The 21,836-nt window shown below is 41.3% G+C and overlaps 1 protein-coding gene across 1 annotated transcript in view; it reads right to left on the bottom strand.

Moving 5' to 3' along the window:
- Nucleotides 1-21,836, bottom strand: part of LOC138168710 (multiple epidermal growth factor-like domains protein 11) — a 226,879-nt gene that overhangs the window by 151,916 nt on the left and 53,127 nt on the right. The window contains exon 2 of the mRNA XM_069097594.1: nucleotides 5,635-5,802. The gene's annotated coding sequence lies outside the window, so the exon portion shown is untranslated. The remainder of the gene's footprint in view (nucleotides 1-5,634; nucleotides 5,803-21,836) is intronic.

Here is a 21,836-nt window from a genome sequence, read left to right as displayed (position 1 = left end):
ACAACTGGAAATGTTATCACTGAAGTACAGGACAATTTTCTGCGATTCAGTTTCCCTATCATTAATACATATTATTAACATTAATATTAACATCAGTAATATATCACATTATAAATATTTAAATTACATATAATAGCATAATATACTATTTATAAATATAATATAAATAAACTAGAATAAATGCAGTTATGTTACATATTATAATTATAGTAATATTATATTATATTATAAGGATATATTATATATTAATACATATTATTAATAATGTGAATAAGGTATGTTCTACCCAATTTTCCAGTCACAAGAAAGGAGGTAAGGAAGACAGCTCGACCAAGTCTTAAGTTCACCTGACCATCAACATCCCTGCCATTGTGCCTACAATCCCTACCAGAACCATTCCTAAGGACCTTCTAGAAACATAGGCATTTTTACAAGATGCTATGTTGGGGCAAGAGGGCCATAATATTTTACCTAGTTAACACTCATGTTTAGATTAGTTTATTTGCACAACCCATTTCAGCAATACTTAGTGAGTGAAGCACTGGGCTGGGAGTTAGGGAACCAGCTTTCCAGTCCTGATTCTGTTACCAGGTCATTTTTTTTCCTCTGATCCACAATCATCTCATCTACAAAATGGAAATAGTGCCTGCTTTACATATCTCAAAGGGATATACTGAGGCTCAAGTGAAATAAAAGATGTGATCATATTTTTGAAAGTATAAAATATTATACATCTGATCTAAGACTGACCTAGAAGACACAAAGACCTGGGTTCAAGTCTGTGTCTAACATCAACAACTAATACTTACTGGCTAGGTGACCCTGGGCCAGTCACTTAACTGGAGAGTGCCTCAAGCAACTTTCTAAGGTTATAAAGCTGCAAAGGAGGTACTGATCTATACTGACCAGAGAACACTCCTCACTAAGAATCCCCTACACCAATAAATTCACAGGTCCATCCATAAAAGAAAAAAAAATTATACAAACTACTACTTAACAGAGCATAATGTCAGGGACTTGAGTAAATAGGGCATCAGTCAACAAGTATTTATTACTATGTATATTTGCTATAATTACAGCATGCACTTACTATGACTATGCATCAGGCTCTGTGCTAAGCACTAGAGATACAAAGAAACGTCAAAAAAAAAGTCTTCATTCTTAAGAAGCGCACATTCAAATGGGGGAGACAACGTGCAAATAACTAGATACATGTAAGACATATATACAGTATAAATGAAAGAATCTTAGAGAAAGGGACATAGAAGTTTTGAAGGGAAAGAAGAGAGAAAGAAAAATCATAAGCATATCCCAGATGCTCTGGGCTCCTGAGGGCTTTCCCTCTTGGCCCACCCAGGTGTAAAAGACTCTTGAAGAGCCTCCCTTAGGGAGTGAACCTCCTCCCCACCAAAGGGCAGGAGGCACCCTTTTAAGAAAACAATTTTCCATTTCACTGAGTAAGCACAATTCTGACTTCTTCCCTAGTGTGGGAACAGGAGAGCATGTTACTACAAAGGGCCAAAAGCCCCTCTGCTGGTGCATTTAAAAAAAAAAGGCACAAACTCAGCCACGATGCTATTCTATTCAGTCAAAGCATGACCTGAGCTGGGGTCCATTAATAATTATCTGCCCTAAAAAGACATCCATGCATTTGTTTGTTTTTTGTTCTCTGCTTCGTGATCCATTGAAAGACCCAAAGGCTAGATAGTGTTGCTTATGGAAGAGATTAACTGGCACACACAACTTGCTTCACCCCCATAAGGGCTGGCTTTGAAAATGCACATCTTTCTTCTTTCATGCTTGGGATGAAAGGGCACAGGGAGAGGCAGTCAGTCAACATCCCTAATTGAGTGCTCACAAACTCCCCAGGGAGAGCCCTGGCTGAGAGGTGGTAGTGCCATCTCTTCCCTTGGGCCACTTCTAATGTGATGAGGGAGGCAGAGCCCTGGGAGGTCTAGTTCTGATGAGAAGCTGAGACAAGCAAACTTAAGGAAGACATCAAGAACGGGGAGGTGACAAAAAGCCAAATGCACATAAATTATCAGAGGGCAAAGTGAGTCCTCATATCGATGAGGGCAACTCAGTGGATTGAAGTTAAAAGTACTGAAGGGAAGTTTTGAGATAGATAGAGTGGGCATTTTCTTTCATCTTCTTTTAGAATTTTTATTGATGAGAGGCAGCTTGGAGAAGTAGACAGTGAGCCTTCCCGCATCTGTCAGCTAAGGGGCATATCAAGGCCAGGATTCTGTGGCTCATAAAGGAACCAAAGGACTGTTAATGGAAAAACAGAATAACTTCCTCACCCCAAATTCATCCCCAACGTCAACCTCAAAGCATTAAAGACAATCCCAAGCATCCCAAATATTTCCTAAACCCAAACATTTTCTAACTGCTATGTTGTGGATTTAATATCCATGAACAGATCTAAAATCTCCTTGAGTCTCTTTCCTATGCCATCCCCTTGAGTTAACACATTCCATCAATTTACTACCTCTTAAAAAAAAAAAAAAAGGATTTCTTTCTATTTGTCCCAAATTTATCTCAGAAGCTTCAAGGAAGCCCTTGTAGTGCTAGTACTCTCAGATACAGTGAACAATTCTATTCACTCAATTCGTACCATTTCTCATTTCAGAGACTTTGATCATACCGTCTCTTAAACTTCATTTTTCCAAACTGCAGAGGCCTCATTTTTAAAGTCTTTCATGAGGCAGCCCCTCAATCATTTCTACTGCCCTTCTGTGGACCCCTCTGCTGCTCCCCTTATGTTGTTATTGGAATGTTCCAAGTACAAACACACCAGGCCTGGTTCTAACAAGGGCAGGATGGCATTTTCTGTTCTGTATCGCATCCCTTCCCTGATGATGTCTCATGAACATTTTGTCCATCTTTCTTCCCCTGGAAATATACCAGGCCATGGTCTGAGGCTATAATGAGCCCTGGACCTCTTTTTTGGATCATAAAGAATAAGTGGGGGGGAGAGGGGGGCAGAGCCAAGATGGCAGAGTAGAAGCAGGACCTCCCCTCGGCTCGGGCTTCCACCTTCCCCAATACATGTAAAAAGGGGACTCTAAACAAACTTTGGAGCTGCAAAACCCACAAAATGACACAGAGAAGCTAACCTCCCGCCGAGGACAGCCTGGCGCAGGAATCAGCCAGCACAGCCCTCTGAGAGCCTAGCCCAGCCCCACACCGAGGCTTTAGCCCCAGGGCTGGCCTGACCAGTCACCGGCTGGAGGGACTCCAGATCAGCAGCAGCTGTGGCCGTTTCCAGAATTATCAACACATAGATGCAAAGGACAAAGTGAGAGGTCAATGCAGTCTGGACTTTGGGACCAGTAAGTAGGAGTGTGTGGCTTTTGCCCACAGAGCGAGAAGCTGCTGAGACTCCAGCACAACCAGCCAGCCCCATGTGGCAGCTTCAGCTCCTGGCCTGCAGTGTGTAGGGGGACCAAGCACCAGTCTGAGGGGTAATCACTCTTGCTTTAACCTGCTTGGATCTGGATTGCAGTCTAGGGTGGAGGTCTTAGGGTGTATGTCCAGCTTGCCAGAGCATGTGGAGGCTTCAGAGAGGGCACCCAACTAATACCTCCAGCATCTGAGAAAACCCCAGCATTTGGGACAAAAGCTCCCCTGTCTGGTGGCAGAGTCCTACTGTGGCAAAAAGCCCAGGGGTCAAGTGATTGAGGGGAGACATGACCAGGCAAAGGAAACAAAGCAGACAGAAGATTCCAACATTAGATTCCTATTTTGGGGACAAAAAGGAGCAAGGCATGGAACAGGAGGAAGACAGTGAAGTCAGAACTCGTGCACCAAAAGCTTCAAAGGAAAATACGAGCTGGTTATAGGCAGAATCAGATAAGAGAAGTGGAGGAAAAATTGGGGAGAGAAATGAGAACAATGCAAGAAAATTATGAAATGAGAGTCAACAGCCTGACTGAGGAAAATAACACTTTAAAAAACAGACTGACTCAAACAGCAAAAGAGGCTCAAAAAGGCAATGAGGAGAAGAATGCCTTAAAAAGCCGAAGTTACCAGATGGAAAAAGAATCTCAAAAGCTCAATGAGGAGAAACATTGCTTCAGAATTAGACTGAAGCAAATGGAAGCTAATGACTTTATGAGAAATCAAGATGCTGTTAAACAGAATCCAATGTCTATATATGAGGGTATATGGGCATATGAATACATATGTGAATGTGTGTATATATACTTACAGGTATACATAGATAGAGGGTACAGGACCAATTTAACAGGAAGGGATGATACTTAAAAGGTAAAATTAAGAGGTGAGAGAGGAATATAATGAGAGGAGATGGGGAGAGACAGAATAGGGTAAACTATTTCATGCAGAAGAGGCAAGGGAAAATGGTTACAATGGAGGGGAAGAATAGGAAGGCAAAAGGGAACGGGTCAACCTTATTCCCATTGAATTTGGCTTGGGGAGGGAATGAAATACACACTAAATAGGGTATCCCACCCTCCAGGAGAGTAGGAGGGAAGGGGATGAGAGGGGAGATGATGGAAGGGAGGGCAGGTTGGGGGGGAGGGAAGTTGGAAGCACCCACTTTTGAAAAGGGATGGGATCAAAGCAGAAAATAGAACAAGTGGGAGGTGGGATAGGAGGGAAGGAAATACAGTCAGTCTTTTACAATATATCTACTATGTTATTGTTTTGCGTTAGCCACACATGTACAACCTATACTGAACTGCTTATCTTCCCAGTAAGGGTGGGTGACAAGGGAGGAAGGGAATGAATCTGGAATTCAAAGTTTTAAAATCAAATATTCAAATATATATAGTTATTAATACTATTTTACATGTAATTGGGAATAAGATATACAGGCACTGGGGCACAGAGATCCACTGGCAAAGTTGAAAGGGGTATGGGAGAAAATATGGGAGGGAGCAGATTGGAGGAGGGGATATCCTATGGGACTGTTTTTTGGGGCGGTGGGTAGGGGAAAAACGGGGAGAAAATTTGTAATATTTTGGCAGAAATGAATGATGTAAATCAGAAGTTAATAAAGCATTTGAAAAAAAAAGAATAAGTCAACATCTTCCTTCTTGTAAACACAGTTTGGATTACTTTTCCCCAACTGCTTTACATTTTCCTGGCTCAAAGATCCTCTCCTAATTTTCTGCCCACTCACAACCTCATGAGCTCCCTTACTACAGTTTATTCCTCTCGGTTTTAGTTTCCAAGATTCTTGATGATATCTGAAAACCTAGAGATCTTACTACTCTCTCTTTCAGATCACTTAAAAAATAGTAGGCTTGGTCCAAGCAACAATCTCTGGTAATAACTCCTTGTTTACAGTATTTTGTACCCAAAAGTGTTCATTTGTCCCTAATATTTTTTTTTCTTACACTTAAAACACTGCCCAATCACATGGAATCTCAATTAAAAAAAAAAACAGCCTTTAGGATACAGCCTTGTTTTTCACTCAGAAAACATAAGTTGTCTACTATGTGCCAGGCACACTGTAATGCTTATCAAATGTTTTTAAAGTCTGAATTATATTCATTGGTTCCAACATACCTGTGTGTTTTAATAGATCGGGCACAACTTCCCTTTGTAAAATGCATGCTTCCATTTCCCAGTATGCTACATTTGCTTAATCTTAAGTGATCTTACCTTTTGATTACAGATTCTGCACACTTTTTTCAGTCTGTTGTTCTCAAGGCCCCCACTGGAACACTAGTGAAAGAGTCAGGATTCAAATTCAGATCTCCTCACAACTCTATTTCAAACCTCTGAAGAACTATCTGGTGGCAGGCCATACTTCTTCCTCTCCAACAAAGCCTAAAAAAGAAGGAGTTTGCTGAAACTATAGCATGAGGGAATGAGGGTAGGGGAAAAGTCCCTGAGAGTTCTAAAATTCTATAAGGTCCCATTTATCACCTGTTATATCTTGTGACTTAGAAGGAAGCTGTAAGATTTGAAGTGGGTGATTTAGAGTGAGATGAAATCAAGCCTTTATTTAAGGTCTCTAAAGCTAGAGACTCTTTCCCACCTCAGGACTGTGTTAGGTATACAGTAGTGTTTCCTAGCTTTAGGCAACAGGATGGGTGGGATGTTTTTTCAATATTTCTCCGAGTCTGAAAATTCCAACCTGTGCTCAGTCCTCAAGGGAATCATACTGCCTCTGGGAGTCCAAGTTCTACAAGATCCAAGACCTTCATTAACCCTGCTCAGTATCAAATTTAAGTTTTGGTGGGCAAACCCCAAGAGCTAAGGGAGTCAAGTAGGGAAGGTGCTGGCACCAACAGCTGCTACTTAAACAAAACCCGATGAGTTCCACAAGAGTAAACCAATGGCACCAATGTAGTAGGCATGAGATATACACCTGTCTTGCTTGAGGGGCACCTGATCCTGCTGTCTAAGAACAAAAGATCACTTAACCCAGAATCTTCCATAATTATCACTAGTTAACTCCATCCACCTTGAAGAGGGAGAGAAGGGGAAGAGAACAGGCATGGAGGGAAAGAGGCCCAGAAAATGGACTAAGGAAGGACACTGGAGAATTCTGGAAAATGAGAAAAAGCCTCTAACACTGCACAAGAGGACCCAAACCTCTCCCGCCCCAATCTCTATCCCAAGAACCTTTGTTTCTTTAGCCCTTAGACCCTACTTTCAGTTTCTCCATCAGCCCTCAATCCTCTGCCAACCTTCCCACCATATCCCACAAACCCAAACCTCTTTAGAGGCCCCACCCTCTGTCATGCATCTGCCTTCCAAATGGTCCCAACCTCTCTCCAGCCTGAATTTCTAACAAGGGCAGGATGAGAAGGGACGATAAGGAGAATGGCTCTGTACTTCAATCATTCTCAAACTATTAGGTTCAAGTTAACCAAAAGGTAAATGAGGCCAAAAGGATAAGGAAAAGTGAAGACCATTAATACACACAAAGATTCTGTAGCAGGGCAGGGTTGTGTCCTGTTATAATTACAAAAATTGTGTGGAGTTTGAAGGAGAAGTAAAGGAAGGAGGGGATTAACCAATCTGAGACATGAAGAAACTCAAAGAAAATGACAAGGAACGGAAAAAATGTGAATTTGCTTTCCTTATCTCACAAAGGTTATAGGAAATAAATGTTACACCATTTGTTGCAAAACTTTCTTCTTGGCTCAATGAATTCAAAACAACAATATCTTTTTGGCTTTAGCATCCTCAAAAATCTGACTTTACCATAGAAAGAACACTTGCATTGGACAGGGGGATTAGTATTAGAAGCCATGTACTATCTTTGTGTGACCTCAGGGATCCACTTTTAACCTCAGTTTCCTCATCTGTAAAATGAGGGGGTTGGACTGAGGTCCCTTTCAACTCTAAATTCAAGATCCTTATGTGAAAAAGAAAGAACTGTGGGAAGTGGGAAGAGAGAGTGTTTCAAATAATGAATTTTACAGTTCCTATCTCTGTATTTCCTATGGTGCCAAGTGCCCTTTTTCTGATTAATGGGTTTATCTGCTGTCCTGGAAAATTCATGAAGTAAAAATGCATTTCCTGGTATGTGTGTTTGGTTTTATTTTATTTTAAGTGGGGCAGAGCTGAGACTTTTCTTTCCATTAATTCAATTAAACCAACATTTTTAAGGGCCTACTATGTACAAGGGACCTTACTAGTTCCCATTAGGGGATGTGGGCGTTGCCCCACCATCACTACCATAGCCCCTGAAGCCTCTCAATTTCCCTTCCTTCCCCCAACTCCTATAAACACAAAAAACAAGACAGGGAAAAACAGTCAGAAACCAGCTTCTGGGTGGTTGTCCATCAGGACCCTCCTGTCTTTACAATGAAGTATTTAAGAGCAACTGACAACAAATGTCCCTGCCTACCTTAAGTGGACCCAAGAACTTTTCCCAGTTGAGGGAAAGTTCTAACCTGCTACGGAGAACAAGAACAAATCCTGGCCTCCCAAGAAATCAGCTAAAGCTAACACCTCAGAAAGGGACCTGGGCACCTGAGTAGATTCCCAGAATATTCCCATGACCTCAAAAGGGACACATTTACAAAGCATTTTAAAGTCTATAAAGCACTTTGTTCACAACAGGCCTTTGGAGGATGAACAGCATGTTACAGAAGAACTCAGGTTCATTAAAGGATGATAGGATCATCATAAATTTATGCTAGAAGAGGTCTCAGAGGTCATCTTGTCACAAAACCGTAAGTCCTGAGCTTGGAGGGATGTCAGAAGCCATCTAATGCAAGCCCTTCATTAACAGATGAGAAAACTAAGGCTCTGGGGGGAGGCCACATGATTTGTCCAAGGTCACAGAGGGAATGAATGTTAGAGGTGGGATATGAACCTAGGTCCTCAGACCCCAGAGGCAATAAATACCCTCTGCCACTGTACCATGCTGCCTTCTTCAGAGCCTATCTAGTTCAACCTCCTCCCTCATTTTACGTAAAAGGAAATGGGCCAAAGAAGTTAAGTGACTTACCCAAGATCATACAAGCAGACCTGATCATTCTGTCAAGCATATAGTCATAGCAAACTGAGTATTCAAGGGGGATGGGGGAGGAGAGGACCTGCTTAAAAAAAAATGTAGTCACTACTGGGAAAAAGGACACTGAAACTGCTTGAAGAAAGGAAGTTAGACTGAGGCTCCTTGACCCTCCAATTCCAGGGGCTTCTGGGTTCAAGGCATAATAGTATAGTGAAAGTCAGGATACACTATGGAGTCTGAATGCAGACTGAAGCATACTATTTCCTCTCTTTTACTTTTGTTTTGTTTCTTCTTTCTTGTAGTTTTTTCCCTTTGGTTCTAATTCTTCTTTACAACATGACTAATGTGGAAATATGTTTAATATGATTGTACATGTATAGCCTATATCAGATTGTATACTGTCAGAGGAAAGGGGAGGAAATTTAGAACTCAAAACCTTATAGAAGCAATTGCTGAAAACTAAAAACAAATAATTTTTTTTTTTTAAGTCAGGACACTTGGATTGAGATCCAGGTTCAGCCACTTACTAGTAGTGTAACCTTGAGTTACATGCTTAACCTCTCTGGGCCTCAGTAGCCTCAGTGACAAGAAGAAGGAGTTAAACTGGACTCCACGGTCTCTAGGGGCTCTACTAGCTCTAAAACTATGATCCTCTGGTCTCATTCATCACTGAGACCCTGTTTGAAGACATTAAATGACTCCTACTAGAGTGATGGTGTTAGAACTAGGACTAGACCCGCTTAGGTCATGGTGGTGTTCTGTGAGGATCAAGAGAAATAACATTTAAGAGATATTTTGCAAACTAAAGCCAGATCCCACTATGAGGTGGTATTGTAAACAGTGTTTCTTTGAGGCTGGCTCTCCAGTTTCCTTCAGAGTGGGCTGCCTTACTTTGTCATTTCCCAATAGGCTGCATTCTACTAGAGTTCTCCAACATATCCCAGAAACTCCTCCTCCTAGAAGATCCTTTCAGCTATGGAACTAAGGCCTCAGTAAGCACCCTTTGTCCCTGGGGCCCCTCACTCTGACTGAACAGGATGGCTCTTCCCAGAACTTCCATTTAAAGAGGGCCACAGCAGTATAGTGCCAACCACACTGGCATACCCAGGATAGCTGCTAGCACAGGGTCTTAGATCTGCTTTACTAGAAGAGACAGTTTTTTTAAGGGGTCAACAATCTTTTTTTTTTAATTATATTCACTAGTTCAGGGGAAAGGTCAGCACCCTGAACTTCAGAGAAAATACTAGCAGAGAAATAAAGACCAACAGACAGGGCTCTGACTGCCTGAATCAACTGTACAGTTTACATACATCCCTAGAACAAGAGAACCTTTATACCTGAGCCATCGGGAGCTCTAACATACAGTCACTCAGAATCTCAACCAGGGAATCACAAGATCCTTCTCCTAATCAAGCCCCCAAAGCAAATACCAACTCAGGGCCAAAACGAACAACCCTCTTTAATTAGTGTCTAATTAGAAATTAGCAAAAGGTGTGAAAGTCTTCCTACAAGCAAACCTCCCCTAATCAAGTTTCCCTTAATGGGCTCCACATGAGGCCTATTAATGGGTGGGGAAGATCTTAAATTTCATTAACATTACTGTCAGCAATCTCTTAATTTCCCCCAAGGCTACACTCTTCAGACCCCTGAGGTACTTTCTTCTCTTACCTCCCTTTGTTTTTCAACTTCCTTTTGTGTAGTCAACTCCACTAGAAAGTCAGCTCCCTGAAGGCAGGGGTTGTGTATCTTTTTGCTAGTTTATTTCCAGAATTTATTTTGCTCAGTATCGGGCACACAATAGGCACTTATTAAATGCTTGAGGAATGTTTTCGGCGCTTACAATGTGCCTCTCCTAGGGAAGACAAATCCTGCCTGGTTCAGATGTGAGCACATGCACACCACATGCGGAAACTCTGGAGGCAGCAGGAAGCAAAAAAGAGAAAACAGAGGCAGGCTTCTGACAAGCACTGCTAAGTAGGGTGGGTTTGCCACCAGGCAGTCCAGGATTCTGATTCCTCCCAGAAGCTGACAAAGGCTTGGGGCAGGGAGGGGTGTTAGGGTCAAAGAGGGGCCTGTGAGATACCCACACATATCACCGCTATTGTTCTCCTGGGCAACTGCCAGACCGCTGGCCCTAATTCTCTCCCTCTCTGCCTGTTCTTTTTCACCTTGTCATCCAACTCTGCCCTCCATAACAACCACCACCACCAATGTCAGGCTGGCAGGGAGACCTTTCTGGGGATCCAAAAGCACCTATCTCCGGGCCATTGATTCAGCCACCCTGCCTTGGACACAGGATGTTGTATAATATTTATGGAGCACAATAAATTCTGCATGGCTGGCAAGAAGCAAAGGAAGTCACTTTGAATCTCACCTTCACCATCACTCCGTTTTCTCAGTGAGTGGGAGTCAAGTTTTGTTCTTATATTTGGTGCCTGGGGCTAGCAAGGGGAATGAGGGCAGGGTTTGGGGAATAAGCAGGAAATTACTCCCAGTGTGGGGATCAGCATCCTTAAGATCAAAAGACAAGTCATTTAACCTTTCTGCAACTCCATCGTCTCCTCGGTAAAATGAGGGGAGGTGCTCTAGATGATCTAAGGTCTCACCTCCTCCTCTGTCCTGTGAGCCAATGGCCTAAATTCAAATGGCTGCTCTGCTTCTCTGATTCAAGGGCCAGCCTCTTTCTCTTTATGGGTCCACACTTTGCCTTCCTCAAAGATGGATACTGACACACGGAGAAACCAGAATAAATCAGATTACTCAAGTATACTATGTGAAAGTCAGAAAGTCTGAATTTCTAAGAATCTATCATGAAACCAGAAGGTCTGGATATCTGAGGGTCTGTCATATGGCAGAGAAATTAAATATATCCTGTCTGGCCCCAGAGAAAGTGCTATAAGCAATGTGTGGGATCTGCAGAGTCAGATTTGGGCTCCATAGAAGGAAAGAGCTAGAGCTATGACTCTGTGGGTTCAGATGGTAACTCCCTCACTAACTAGCTAAGTGACTTTGGGCAAGTCACTTAACTTCTCTGGGACTCTTTTTTTTCCCCATTTGTTAAATAAGTAGCTGGTTCACATGACTCTAAAGGTCTGCTTCTGTGAGTGAAATGGAAAGATCAAGGATCCAGATCCATCCCAGGGTACCAAATCATGTTCCCCTCCCTCTTCCCAAACCAAAACAGAAGGCTTATGATGTTCTAAGTCCAGGTTCTTAATACTGCAAACAAGTCTCAGATCCTGAACAACTCACATCCAAGTTATTAGAGGGGCAGAATTCAGACCAATGATGTAAACTCTCTCAATAAAAGAAAATACTTTCCTAACAATTAAAGCTGTCCAAAAGTGAAATGGGCTGCCTCTATCAAGTTCCCTAGCACTGGAAGTGTTCAAAGGGAGATTTAAAGACCATTTGTTCAGGGGAGTTGTAGCTAGGGTCAAGATTCGAGGCACCGCTGAACTAGATATCATCATCAAATGTTATTTGGAGCTGGAAGAAACCTTAGAGACCACAACCTATTCCACTGAACTACATACTGCATATATGTACATATATATATATATATATATATATATATATATATACACATACAAACCCTGCCCCTCCTCCCCCAACACACACACACACACACACACACACACACACAATGTGGGTTCCCTATTACCTCCAGAATCAAATATAAAATACTCTGGCTCTAAAAGCTCTCCATAATATAGTCTCTCCCCATCTTTCCAGTCTTCTTCCATTTTACTTCCCCTCCATACACTCTCCAGTCCAGTCACATTGGCCAACTTTCGAGCTGCTCCTCAAACATAACCCTTGTCTCCCATCTCCACACTTTTGTACTGGCTATCCTCCATGCCTGGAAGGCTTTCCCTCCTCACAGCCACAATTTAGTTTTCCTGGCTTCCTTCAAGACTCAGTCCACCAACATTCTGCAGGAAGCCTTTCTGGGTCTGTCTCCTCCCTGATTCCAGGTTACCCTCTCAGATAATTGTCCATGTACTTTGGGTATATTTTGTATGTACCTTGTTATTCTCATGTTTCTCTCCCTTAATGTGAGCTTCTTGAGGGCAAGGACTGTCTTTGCCTCTGTATCCCCAGCACTTCCCACAGTACCTGGGACATAGTAGGCATTTATTACTTTATAAAGAAGGGACAGCAACTTGTCCAAGGTCACACAGGTTATATATAGTAGGGCCAGGAACTAGTCCAAGTCTTCTGACTCATGTCTTATTACCTCCTATGCCATGTATGCCCTTAAATCCCTTTCCATTCAACAATCGTAAGATTTTCATTAGAGTTCAGTTGGTTACAGTTGTGTATTGATGCTATATTTCAGGAAACTGCCATACTTGGCTGTTCCCCATACATATTACATTTCCAATTGCTGTGCCTTTGCATAAGCTGTCCCCAGTGACTGGAATCCTTCCTCATCTCCTTCTCTAAGAACCTGCTACTGTATTCAAGGTTTAGCTCATGTTCTTCTTACCTTTTCTCAATCCCCATCATTATCCAACTCTTAGCTTTTGCCTACATTCCTGCTAAAATTACCTTATATTTATCTGTGCAATGTTGTTTTGGGTAAAATGTAAGCTTCTTGAGGGCAGGAACTATTTTAGTTTTTGTTTTTGTACCCATAGTGCCCCACACATAGCAGTGTTAACTGAATTGAACTTATTAGGTACAGGTTGAATCATCATGTGAACCAATCACCTTCCCTCTGTTTAGAAACGTAACTCAAGGCTTCTATATTTCAAATGTATGACTGGCCACCAGAAGGACTGAGCAAGATAGTGTGGACTGATCAATGCAACCCTTCCTTTCTAATGAAGAAACAACTTAAACAAATAAAACTTATTTGGGTCAATAACATTCTCTTAAGCATCTATATAAGTTTCCATTTTAGGAGATTACAGGAGAGAAACAGTACCTTTTTCTTCCACTTACTCCCCATTAGAAGAATATCTCTCACCGGGGTTACTCGACACACTGCTAGGCCTTTTTCAGGGCTCTGAGAAGATTACAAGGTGACAGAGAAGAAATCAGCAGAGTCAAGGACACTTTCTGTGCATAATGAGAGTTGTGTCATCCCCCTTACAGCCCCCCTGCAACAACTGTGAACTGACTCTGATTTCCTGGGTATGTCCCTGCCTCTGATTCTGCCCTTCACCAAGTTCCAGGCTCCACAGAATCCTTCCTAATGAATTAGTCACCCAACCCCTAGGACAGAAGGAAAAATAGCCTATGGACTCACCCAAAATGCTGGTGCACCTAGAATCTTCCTCCTAATCCACTGGAGGTGCCTCACACATATGATATCATTCAGTTCTCATTTTTCTCCAGGATGACATCTCTCTAACAAGTAATCAGGGAAGAGCAATTGGTCCTTTCTCCCATTCTGTCAAGCAAGGTTTCCCTAAGTGAACTCAAGAAAGTTTCCCATTCGCCTTTTGTTACATGGAATCCAATGCCATCATAATAGAACTGTAATGTGGTACATCAATCACAACAAAATTTGACCAACGATGTCCAGATTTTCTATCTAACCTAACAGCTGACTGCTTCACAAGCTCCACATGTCAAGTTATATTGCTTAATCCTATGATGAAAATTTCTTAAAACACTTAAATCCAGGAATGTGCTCATTAAACAAATATTTATTTGGTTTTTACTCTGTATAAAGTCCTATGCTGACCCCTCATAGGAATAAAGATAGGTAAGAAATAGTTCCTGCCTTCAATGAGCTTACAATGAAGCAAAGGGATGTGAGACAAAATTAGGCAGATCTTTGTAATTAAGAGGTGGCCAAAGTGCTCGGGGTGGGATTCAGGGGAAGAAGAAAGTCCATTCAGCAGTAGTGGTGCTGATGGAAGAGGGTGCTCAAAGAAAGATGCATGGGGGAAAAGGCATTTAAGATCACTGGCAACATGAATGATGGCTAGAATTTCAACAAGTAAAGATGAGAGTAGGAAGAATATTTGAGACAGAGAGAACAGCATGAGGAAGGCTACAAAAAACATGAGCAGAAAAAAATTGAGTCATCTAGTTTGGCTGAAGCATAAGGTATATGAGTCAATTAATCAATACACATATATGAAGTGCCTACTATATGCACCAGGCACTGTGTTAAGCATGAAGGGAAAGAGAGAAATAAGGCTGAAAAGGAAGCCAACAGCTGGATTGTGTGGTACAATGTAAAGAATGCTGGATTCACAGTTGGAGGACCTGGGTTGGAATTCTAGCTCTGCCAAATTCCTTGTGTTACCTTGGGATAGTCACTGAACTTCAGGTTTCTCAGCTCTCAGGTGACAGTTGGAGGTGGATTAGATTAATTCAAAGATTTCTTTCAACTCTAAATCTATGATCTTATAATTGTAAGAAGTTTAGAATGCCGATCTAAGGAGTTCATTAAGCATTGAAAGCTTCTAAGTAAGACATTATCAGAAAAATCTTTAAGAATCAATCAACAAGGGGCGGCTAGGTGGTGCAGTGAGTAAAGCACCATGCCAGGAGCCAGGAGGACCCAAGTTATGTTCCGGCTTCAGACACTTAACATCCACAAAAAAAAAACTAGCTGTGTAACCTTGGGCAAGTTACTTAACCCTAATTGCCCTCCAAAAAACAAAAAAAAAATTTTTTTTTAAAGAATCAATCAACAATCCTTTAAAGACACTGTGCTTTTTTATATTTACTGTCTGATATTAGCATTTTTAAAAGACAAGAAAAATATATTTGAACACAGAATTTGAACCATGTCCTCTGATTCCAAATATAGCATTGTTTCCACATAATCTATCTACAGTCTGTCCTTCTAAGTTTACTAAGTATTTATCAAGGACTTATTATGTACTAGGCACATATTAAGTGCTGGGAATACAACACAGAGAATAAAGCAGTACTACTTGTACTATAGCTTACGTTCTTTTTTTTTTTGCTTTTTGGAGGGCAATTGGGGTTAAGTGACTTGCCCAAAGTCACACAGTTAGTAAGTGTGTCAAGTGTCTGAGGCCACATTTGAACTCAGGTCCTCCTGACTCCAGGGCCGGTTCTCTATTCACTAGGCCACCTAGCTGCCTCTAAGCTTACATTCTTTTTTTTTTTTTAAAGCAATCTGGGGTTAAGTAACTTGCTCAAGGCTACATGGCCAGTTATTTCTGGGTGTGGTGCTAAGTATCTGAGCCCGGATTTGATCCAGGTCATCCCAACACTGGAGCCAGTGCTCTTACTCGATGAGCCACCTGGCCACCCCTCTAAGCTTACATTCTAATGGAGGGGATAAGCACGTGCAGATAGACGCACATAATATGTATACACACATATATATGTATAAAGCACACATATGTACCGCTAGTAAATGCAACATAGTTAAATACAAGGTAATTGAGGAAGTATGGTACTAGCAATTATAATTAGGAAGATGGGTATGGTGGCAGAATGTAGGAGGGATTAGAGATCCAAGAGAGTAGAAGCAGAAAGAACAGTTAGGAAGCTCTTATGGTGGTGCAGGTGAGAGGTGAGTGTCTAGAAGTACTTCCTATTGATTGATAGGACAGTGCTGGATGTTCTCATTCCCTTTTGCACATAATCCTGCAGCCAGTGAGGACACTCAGACAGTTAGGCACCTTTGAAATCATAGATGTAGTCAAAGGCACACAACCACAGTCAAAAGAACAGGTTACAGTTACTCAGCCATGACTACATACAGGCATGCAATCCTTCATGGAGATAGACACAATCCTACATGTACCAAGCTACAGAAAAAAAACACAATCAGGCATGCATTCAATCAGATCAAAAATCACAAAGGTGTGCATCACACACACACACACACACACACACACACACTCTCTCTCTCTCTCCTGTCTTCCCTCCCAGGCTCAATAAGAGCACAGAGTCCTATGGAACAGAGTCTAATTGATAAGGTAGAAAGAGATAAACCAGTTTCCTATCCTGCACTATGCCCTCAGGACAGCTCAGCTCCCATCAAGGCTGCATTGAACCAGAGAAAGGAAAAGAAGGGGAAGCTTCTCACCTATGACAACCCTCCACTCTGAGACTGCAGAGGCCCAAAATGTACGACTGGGTCAGCCCCAATCTCTCCCAGGAGAGCTCCTCAAGGAATTAAATTGGTTGTTTCCCTCCCTCTCTCCCTTTATTTCTTCCTCTCCCTCTCTTTCTTTGTATCTTCACCCCTTTTTAGCTTAAGGTCCTCAAACAGCACAGGGATGTATTCCCCACAATCTTTACCTACCCCCCCCACACACACACACAGACACTACTAAACAAAGAAGACATAGTCACCATAAACCAGAACTTCTGGCATTCCCTCCTCCTCAAACTCTGAACCTCTCTGTTCCACAATCATACCAGCCCTGAGAACTTTTCTGGCAGAGGCACTGGGGTAGCAGCCAACTCAAAAGTACTCTCACTTATAATATTCCTGCCAGGGACTCCCCTCAGCCCACACTAGGAACTCCAAGCTGGCTCTCCCTGCTCAGCCTCTGCAAGCAAGCTCATTGAGTGGCAGGGCATGAGGCTAGGGTTTCCCAAGCTGGAAGGATTGGGAATCCATCTTCACACAGATGATTGTGAAGAGGCCCACAAAGACCAGAGCCATGAAACTACAACTAGCTATTTGGTAACAAGGGAGAACTGTGGGGTCTGTGAGTGGGATAAATAACCTCTTCCACCCCCCAGGCTGTTCCTCTACCTCTTCCAAATTAGACCTACTACAAGGCCAAAGGGAAACCAAAAGCCATTGCATTCCAAACAGCTGTCTAGTGGGAGCAGTAAACTAGGAAGCAGGGGATACAGAATTAAAAACACTAAGAAATCCTAGATTCAACAAGAAGGGTAGAGGTGTGCCTACCACAGACTTCAATTAGGAATCAAATTTACCAGCTTGTCTTTCTTCCTTCACTGTTCCCTCCTCCCTCATTCTAGAAATAAACAAAATAAGTAATGAGCTACCTCTGTCAATTAGAATCATCGAATTTTCTTGGTGGAATTGAGGTGAATAGGAGAGGTACTGTGGGACTGGAGATGAGCAAATAAGCTGATTTTCAAAAGCTAAGGAGAAAGTAATTACTTCAAGCTATAGTCTGGTATGCTTGACATTGATCATAGGTAAAATTCCAGAACAGGATTATTAAAGGCATATTTTGTAAGATGCCAGTAATTCATTCACTCATTTATTCGTACAACATTTTGTTACATCTGGGGCTCTACAATACCCTTCCTCCTCCAAGACTGATGGGACAGAATAACATACAAGTGCCATATCTGAAGTACAGCCTAGACTATCTCAGGAAGGCTTTATCATAGACCCAGCTGGAATAGAACTCTGATCCCAAGTCACCTGGAAAGCTGCACCCATAGATACATTACATATGCAGCCCAGGGGGGGAGGAGAAACATAGATACAATACATGGGACCCCAGACCATTTTACCAAGGGTTTGTGTGCTAGGAGACAAACAACCCATGTCAGAGATTCCACAGCATAGCTATGTCATTCCCAAACTCTTTGAGGCCAGACAGATGTGTCAGTCTCCATACACAATGGAATTTTCCACAAGTTTCCCAGAAGAACCAGTCTATTAACTAACTGGGAACTACTCTTCCTTATCTTTAAATCTCCCCCATTACAAGACACCCCTGCATGCTTGTAAGGTGTACAATATAACTCAGCTGTGACCTGGCATGAGGCTTTTCCTTTCCAAAGTGCTGGCCCAACTTGCTACTCTCAGCTAATCTGCAGTGAGTGTTGTGAGTACTCTGGCCATGGTGCTGACACACCCGTATTGTGTGCAGAGCACTGTGCTATAGTCCCTGCTTTCACAGCACTTACCATCTAGAAAGGAAAGTAGTGATTCCTAAGAGTCAGCATGGGCTAATTAAGAATAAATCGTGCCAGATTAATCCTCATTTCCATTTTGTCAGAGATCCTAGACAGGAAGATGAAAAGAATGGCCTGGGAAAAGTATATCTAAATTCTACCATAGCATTTGACAATATAACTCACAATATCCTTCCAAGTAAAATGGAAATCTATAGACCAAACAAGAGGAATTAAATAGATTTGAAACTGGCTAATGAACTGAACTCAAAGAGAATTCTTGTCTCTAGAGCTGGAAGTGACGTCAGATCTTCTCGTTTGCAGATTAAGAAACTGAGGCTATCCAGAGAAATTAGATAGTTTGCCCCAAATCATATAGGAAGTAGGGACAAAACCAAGAATTTAATCCAGGTCCTTTGATTTATAAGCCAGCATGCTTTTTGCTGTATTATGCTGCCTCTCCATAATTAATGACTCAATATCAACCTGGAGGGAAGTTTCTAGTGGAACATCACAGCATTTGGTCCTTGGCCCAGTTTTGTCCAACATTTTCATCAACGACATGAATGAAGGTATAAAAGGGCATAGCTCATCCAATTTCTGATTATAGAAAGCTGAGAGTAGGAACTAATTAATAAAATTAATGATACAATCAGGATCCCAAAAAAAACTTTTAAAATGATAACAATTAAAACAGAAGTGAATAAGATCAATCTATAAGCATATATGTAAAATCCTAAATTTGGTTAAAAAATCAAACATAAGTACAAGATTGGGGAAGGGAAAGTGACTGTAAAACAGCTCATGTCAAAAAATCTAGGTTTTTCTGGGTGCTTTTAGCTCAGTGAATCAGCAGCCTGATTGGTGGCAGCCAAAAAAAAAGAAGAAAAAACAACTTTAATATGATCTTTTACAGCATTAATATAAGCATAGCATTCAGAGTCAAAGAGGTGATAACCCTGCTGCATTCTGCCCTAGTCATACTACATCTAGAAAAGTGTGACCATTTCTGATCATCACAAATCAGAAGCAACACTGACGATGTGGAGCATATGCAGAGGAGAGTAGCCAGGATGGTCAGAAGTCAGGAAACTACAGGAACATTTAGCCGGGAGGAGAGACAGGCTAAGGGGAAAAGTTTATCTGTCTTCAAATATGTGAACAGTTGTCATAGGAAAGAATAAGTAGACCTGTTCTGCTTAGCCATGTAAAGTATGACAGAACCAACTGGTTAAAATTAATTACATGGAAGCAAATTCCAACTCAACATTAGAAAAAGATTCCTAACACATATCCATTCAAAGCTAGAATGTACTGTCTTCAAGGGTAGGGAGTTTCCTGTCAACAGAAGTTTTCAAGAAGAGGTGAGATGATCACTTCTCAAGGATATCCTAGAGGAAGGATTCTCATTCATATTAATTCTCTTCCTTCTCTCTCTCTCTCTCTCTCTCTCTCCCCCCCCCCATATATATGTGTGTGTACATACTTCTATGTGTATATACATATTTTACATTATCATTTACATTTTCATTATATATATTACAGTATTTTACACTGTAATATTTTAAAATCTCACAGAAAAGTAAAAGAAATTAAATGTTTCAAATAATTATGAACATATTTCTCCTTTCTATAACTACCAACTTTTTCCATTGATCCATGAATACCTGCAGGCTAATATCACCTATTAATATGGGAGCTCCAGATTCCTGTTCCCAAAAATAAACTTGGGAATTTAGTAAAATTTAATTTTATTGAATTTAATAAAATAAAAATTTTAATGAAAAATAAATTTGGGAAAATAGAATTGTTGTGTATCTGGGATAGGTTCCCTTTGTACAAAAGGAACCAAGCCTGATTACTCCCATGTTCAGTGTAACATAAGATGGAATTAGAAATCAAGTTTGTAAGAGTTCCTGACCATTATCCAATGGAACTTCTAGAAGAATCTTGAAATTTCCATACTCAGGCATATCTCCAACTCCAACCTTAGAAGAGACCTCCAATATCCTAACTCTAACATTTTATAATTCTAGAGTTAAAATTAACATTAAAGATCATCCCATTCAGGAGTTCTTAATTTGGGCTCCATAGACAGCCATGGATATTATTACAGGGGTTCTATTATTTGGGGGTTATTACATTTTTCTGACTCTGAGGAGGGGTCCAGAGGTTTCACCAGGGATCTATGGCACAAGAAAGGTTAAGAAGCCTTTATAGTTCTATCCTTACATTTTACAGATGAGGAAACTGAGATGCAGAGCAAATAAGTGTAATGGCAATGGGAATTTGAAGATCTTCCTTGCCCCTTAATAGACCTGGGGGGAGTTTGAAAACCTCCCCTGCTTTGATAGTAAACTCTGCCCCCTGATAGGCTGAATGTAGTCACATGGAGCCTATGGTGGGAGGAGTTTGCTGAGGAGAAGCAGAGTCCACAGGAAGCTGGTTCAGTGCTAGCTAGACAGTAGGGGACAGAGGAGTTCATTAAGGAGATAGAGAGGTTTGTGATTAAATATTGATCTCATATTGGTTTATGGAAAGTCTGAAGGATGTTGTGGCTCTCAATGTTATTATGGCTTCTGAATATCTTTGGTACTATGATGGAATTGGCTTACTTGTTCTGGGATTCAGTTTTCTGGTGTCTAAATAAATGTTTCATTTCTGTTCCCTACCTGGAGAATCTGGTATATTTTGTGATCAAAAGTCATGTGATACTTATAGTCATGGTCTTTATCATGATAGTAGGTGCTGTAAATATTGCATTATTGCTGTAAATATCGGTGCTACAACAAGTCACTTGCCCATGGTCATACAAGCTAATGGAAAAAGCTAGGATGATGCCCTGGGTCTCCTGACTTTTCACTTAAAACTCTTTGTGCTGTAAGAGCAGGCCCATGGTTAATCAGATACTAGTGGACCTGCTTACCCCACAGAAGGAAGAACCAAGTACTGAAGAGTCTCATGAGAGATCTCACCAATCCCACATATCACAGGGTACAAGGATTCAAATCCCTCCCTATTCTCTCCCTTACATTCCAAGAAGTTCTGATACAAGCAGAATCTTTTGTCTTCCCAACTAAACTTTAAAGGAAGCTCAGTTTCGACCTAGATAGGCACAGAAAGAAAATTACAATGGGGTACAGAGACAAACATGGCAATCTTATTACTGTTTTACATTTAGTATACACTTAAAAGAAAACAACGTGATATAAAATAGACATTCACAATTTCACAGAAAATCCTTGGGGGGGGGCTTTGTACATTGAAATATTCATGTTTGTTTATAATAAAAGCAATAAGAAGTAACAAAATAAAATTTAATTTTAAAAAATAATGCACCTCTCTCCCACACTAGGGTTGCCTAAATCTGGCACGTAAAAGTAAAGTAGATGCCAGTGTTTGAGACTAAACTTATAATGCCATTTATATGGAGCCTAATAGCATTGAAGAAAGAGAGAGAGGAGATAGATATGACCTTGTTACAGCAGAGCAGTTTAAATGTGGGGGGCAGTTAGGTGGGGCAGTGAATAGAGCACCAGTCCTGAAG

The sequence above is a fragment of the Petaurus breviceps genome, unplaced genomic scaffold (assembly GCF_028583685.1).
Source record: "Petaurus breviceps papuanus isolate PSGF00001 unplaced genomic scaffold, PetGlider_PUasm1.0 37, whole genome shotgun sequence".
In the NCBI taxonomy this organism is placed as follows: Eukaryota; Metazoa; Chordata; class Mammalia; order Diprotodontia; family Petauridae; genus Petaurus; species Petaurus breviceps.
This window is presented reverse-complemented; position numbering and strand designations above follow the sequence as displayed.